The following is a 5626-nucleotide window of genomic DNA, read 5'->3' on the forward strand; positions in this document are numbered from 1 at the left end:
GCGCGCGCCTCCTGCGCTCCCTCCGCCGGGCGGCACACGCGGCCCGGCCACGCCCCCATTATCCCCGGGCCGGGGTTGCCCCGGCGACGCCACGAAGCGTCCTCCCCGCCGGAGGGGCGGGGCCTCGGCAGCCACGCGCCCGGCTTCGCAAGTGGGCTCGGCCGGCCCGGGTCCCTCCTGGGAGCCCCCGCGGGGGAATGCGGGCGTGGGACGGGGCTTCCTCGGCGTCCCCAAGGACACTTGATCCAGGCCCCGCCAGGCGGCCGCCCTCCATCCGCAGCGCGTCCGTCTTCCGGGGCGCCGCGAGGGAGGTTCGGCCTGAAGTTCTGCGAGCGTCGATGGGAGCGCAACCTCCTTAGGCCGCTCCCATCGTCCCCAGCCGGGCTGCTCCAGGCGGTGGTCGGCCGAAGGGCTTCTGCCGCGAAGTCTTTCCTAGCGCGATGCTGGGCTCCGGTTCCGCGCAGGGAGGTGGGAGGCAGCCCGTCCCCGTCTCGGGCTTCCTCTGAACCCAGATTGAAATTTCATTTTCTCCTGGCGTTTCTGACAGGCTCCGCTCACTTCACTGGTCAGGGTTTTTCCTGTTGCTCACCCCCCCAATCCACGCACTCCAAGCCCCCTTATCCTCTCCAGCACTACCTCTGGCTCTTGGTCTCGTCCGCTTCAACCCCTCCCTGCCCCCTGGTAACCCTGGGCTTCCCTGCCCCGAAGGGAGGGCCCACCTTCCTCCCCTTAGGAGCCCCCTCCTTCCTTCGGCTTGGCTGTTTCTAGAGCAGACAAATCACAACAAGGGCCACAACAAGGGCAGTGTGTTTTCTCTTTTCACAGCTCTGCTGGGCTGTCACACGGAGGAGAGAGATTTCCTGGGAATTAAAAAACCGGCCTTTCTCCTCGGGCTTCAATGCCTTGAAAGCCCCATCAGATCCGGCTTTCTTTTCTACAAAGTTATTGACTTATCAAGGTTAAACTGCGCTCAGTGCAGTCCAAGCAGAGAGGGCTCCCTCCGCATTATGCTGTCATCGGGAGCCGTGTTTTCATGGCAACGGGCCTCCTTTTCTGCACATTAAACGGTTGAGTTGTGCAAAGTTCAGACATTACATAAACAGAGAGGTAACAACAACAACAAAAATCAATGGGCGCGCAGGCATGGGAAGAGAAGATAGCATTGATTGGCTCGGCCATCAATAGGTGGGGATCAGGCCTCCTTGGCCTCTGCGGAGCCTTCCTGTATGGTGAGAAAACAATGGGCTGAAGGACAGAGAGCTAGAAAGACAGGGAGGGGAGGGGAGGGGAGGGGAGGCCTCAAGATCTGCCTTTCCAGATGTCAGAATGGAATTAATAGCTGCCCCTTACTCTGCCGCAGCTCAGCTGAATTCAGAGCCATTTGCCGCACCAGCCATCGAGTGCCAGGCTTGCAAACTGAGAGCAACCACATCCTGGAGAAGGGGTCCTTTCTGAGCCCTTACTTCAGCCCGCCCCCCTCCGAATATTTCAGACCTTTAAAGTTGCAACCAGCCACCCGAAGTGACAGAGTCAAAGGAAAACCAACCCTGGATATAATCAATTATATAATATGAATATAAGAAATTATTTTTCTTATACGTACCCATTTCATGTATGCATAACTATGTTTATACTTATATCTGTTATCTTATAATCGCTTGACAAAATAAATAAAAAAAATAAAATTCAGAGAGGCAGCCAGCCACTTTGTCTGGGCCGGTGAGGCCTTCGCTCTCTGCACGGCTGGGATCAGAAGTGCTTTTCTGGCCGCCTCAGAATGTTTCAGGGAAAGCTTTTTATTCTTCCCAGCCCAAAGAGGGAACCAATTTCTCCCACCTGCCAGAGATTCCAAGCCCACCCATCCAAGGGCCCAAATTTGAAATAAGATCCCTGCAATCTCACCCAGCCTCACCTGAGAAGAGGACCTGGAGGCCACCTATTCCAAGCCCCAACGATGAAGTCCTGCAGCCTTTTAACAGACAGGAGGGAGGGGGGAGGGCAGGGGAGAGCAGGGAGGAAAGGACTGGCTGAAACAGCTTTCTGGCCTGGGGAGAGGAGGCGGCTGGGGCTCCAGTGAGCCCACCGCAGGCACGGCACCCCCAGTCTCTCCGGCGGCTCGTGGGAGAAATCTAAGGGGCAGCCAAGGAAATGCCACACCAAGGGGCCCCCCTCCCCAGCCTCCTAATGCAATTGGGCCCATAAAGGGGGTGCATTTCCTGTTTGTGAAAGAGGCCCACCATTTCCGATTCAGGGGCAATTTCAGGCATCCGATGCTTCTCCTCTGGGGGAGAAGAAACCCCACTGGTTCTTCTCCATCCAGCTGGCCCCAAAGCCCGGCCTGAGGAGAGGAGAGAAGGCCACACGCTCCCTTCCAACACCAACCTCCCGGCTGCTCTGAGTCTTGTGCTGAAACCCTGCAGGTGGGGGGGGGGCAGCGATTAAATGCTTGGAGGGAGAAGCTGACCCTGACTGAGGCTGGTGCTCGGCTGGGTCGTGGAAGAGAACCCGGAGAGCGCCCGGAGGTCTCATTTCCACACAAGCTCCACGCCCCAGTGGAGTGTCCCAGTTTGCCTCAAAAACCATCCAAACTCCATTCTGGAGCACGTGATCTGCATTCATCACCCAGGGACTCCCAGCTCCCACCAGGCCAGGCCTGGGCAGTTAGGCAGAGATGGACAGACCGACTCAACTTGTATCTCCTCCCAGGCAAGGCTGCTGGTCCAACTTCTCGCCCTGCAGAACAGCAGCCTGGCTAAAAGAGGCCCAAATCAAAAGGCAGAAATCAAAGGGGAGCCATTTGACAGGCAGAGCAATTCACCAGATGGGTACAAAGCCCCCCCCTGCTTATTGCTTCCTGCGGCAACACCAGTGACTCCTGCAAGACATTGCTCTGGGGGGGGGGCGGGGGCATCCTGCAAGGATTTCCGATGCTCTTTGACCAGCAGAGGGAGGCCGGGGTGCAGGGATGCGTCGGAAGCCAGTAGAGAAGGGGAAATTGCAGCTGGCCTTTGGCGGTGTTTTCGGGGGAGGGCAGTGAAGAGCCAGGCTTGCCCCATAAAAGTCCCACCTCCTTCACACAAGGACACCTGGATACACCCTCCCCCACCTCCCTCCCCAAAGGTGCCTCGGAGGCTGATCCAAGCGTCCCTGCCTGGGAAAGACTCAAACGGGGCCTTTTCAGAAAGAGCAGCTCCCCTTCCGCAACCAGCACAAAGTTTTGCAGGCTGCCCCCCTCAACAGGATGGGGGGAGGAAATCGGTGAACAGTTGTGCAGTCAAAGCCCCCCTTGCTGGAAGAAGAACGGATGACCCCCCCCGCAGCCGAGCAGGGTGGGCCAGGCACAGGGAGACGCGGCGCCGGCTCTTGCACCCATCGAGACGGAACCCCTCGGGGCAGGTTGACCCAAACTTCCCCACTGCTGGACACGCTGCCCGACGTGGCTGTGGGAATCGCGGCTTCTGCAGAGACGTGGAAAGGAAGAGCCAGAGCAGGAGAGAGAGAGAGAGAGAGAGAGAGAGAGAGAGAGGCAGGGAGCCTTCCTGGCTGGGTTCCCACTGGGACGTGGCCCGCTTTTCAAACAAGCGTCTTGCTGCTGAAATTCCAGATGGAAACGGGAAAAATATTGGCAGTTCTGAAAAACGGCTCTAGAGAGAAGGAATAACAAGGCCAAGACAACAGAGCCACAAATTCCAAGATTTCTTTGGCAGGGAGCGATGGGCCTCTATGCACTGGCAGGGGAACGGGAGGGCTGTGCTGACGGTTGGGCTCTGGGCCTTTCAATCGGCCGCCTTCAGCTGCCCCCAATCCCGCCGTTGTGTCCCCCCCCCCCGGCCCATGGCTGCCCCTTTCTGAAAAAGAAGCGGCCTTCCGCCTTGCTCCATCTCCCCCTTTGGGTCTCCTGATGGAAGGAGGGGATTTGATCACCCGGGGGGGGGGCGAGGGGGGGGCTGCAAACTCTTCCCCCCAAAGGCTCCATGCTGCTTCTCAAGCCACCTGGGGAAAAGGTGAAGCCTCGTCCTTTTGCCTTTTTGTGGGGGGCAGCCATAACAGTGGTAAAAGCTCCCCAGACAAGGCGATGGGTCCCTGGGCTCCCTAGGCACACAGAAAGCGGGGGGGAGAGAAGGGTCCTCCAAGGACCCCAGGGCAAACTTCCTCTGCAGAGGCCAGGTTGCTTCTGATGCCACCTGGGCCAGGAGGGGTTGGGGAACGTGGACCGGAGAACCTCTGGGACTAGTTGCAGGTGAAAAGGGAAGGGGGCTCTCGGAGCCTGGGATTAGCTTGATTACGGTCATTAACTTGGCCGGCAATTTCCCCCTTTTATCTCTGGCTTGCATCAAAAAGGATTGTGGGAATCCTCCCCCTTCCCCATGTTAGTGTCCCCCCCTCTTATTAGCTTCAGTGCAGAAATTCTGGGCAAACGGAGCAGCGCAATTAACTATGCATGTGGCTTTATTTGTCTGTGTGCGTGTGCGTGTGTGTGAGCATGTACAGGCTTTGCACAAAAAGGGGCAAGAGCTGTCTATTTTTGTGCGTCCCTTCTGGGAAACAGCAAGCGGTGGGCCCCTCGCCTCCCCCCTCCCTCCTTGGAAGCCTCCATTATCCCCAGCTGCTTAATTGAAGAGGGGAGCTGGCTGAGAGGCTGGGCACACACGGGAACCTCGCCTTATAAATGGATTCGCGGGAGGGAGGCCTTAATTACAGAGGCTTCTACGGCGGCACCACCACCACTGGCGGGGTTTACGGCAGCCGGAACGGGGCGGGGGCTGCTCTGGCTAAAAGGACTTGAGTGGCCTCCACTTGATGTCCCTGGGAATATTAAGTGGGCCCTAGAAACCGATTAGGGCTGGCCGCCATCAGGAATTGATGAGCAAGCAGAGGGCCTGGGACGGGACGAGGGAGGGGTGGGTAGCCCATGAAAGATGCCCCCCCCCGGGCGGGATCCAGCCCTACAGGCAGGCTTGGATTACTGGGGAGCCATAAGGGAGCCAGGCTGGGGAAGAGGGGCCTGCAGGTTCATCCCTGAGACCAGGACGCCTCTGAATGCACAGCAGCTCCCCTGGGTGGGTTCTACCCCCCTCCCCCGACCTTACATGGGGGTCACAGTGACAAGCCCCCCAGCTCCAGGCCGGCCAGCCCCGAGTCCCAAGCTAGAAGGCCTGGAGTCTCCCCAGGGTGGCCTCAAAGGGTCCCCAGTGCGGATCACACCTGCCAATCAGCCTCCCCAGTCATCACGAGCTGTTAGCATTATTCTCCTTTTCTCTCTGCAAGGAAATCTCCCCAGCTGCGGGCCAGGGAGGCTCATCCATGGCTGGGCTGCCCCCCAACACCTGGCGGGTGGGGGGCTCCCTTAATGTAAGCCTCCCTTCTCAGTGGAGGGGAGGCGGAGACCCTCCTCTGCTCCCAGCCCTGGAAAGCAGAGAGAGCTGCCCAACTCCTGGGCAAGAGGGTGGGGGCAGGGGAGATGCTCCAGCCCCCAGCTCTGCCACCCCCTCCCCTTGGGCCCCCCCTCTGAGCAACACTAATCCTCAGCCTTGGCGGGGTCAATTCCACCCTGACCCCCGTCTTCCCCTGGGACGAGGCGGCAGAAGAAGCCTGGCAATTGCCAGCGTGCCCCATCCAGGGGGGG

The sequence above is a fragment of the Notechis scutatus genome, chromosome 13 (assembly GCF_049901735.1).
Source record: "Notechis scutatus isolate UNSWTSFEM ecotype Mainland chromosome 13, rNotScu1.2, whole genome shotgun sequence".
NCBI lineage: Eukaryota > Metazoa > Chordata > Lepidosauria > Squamata > Elapidae > Notechis > Notechis scutatus.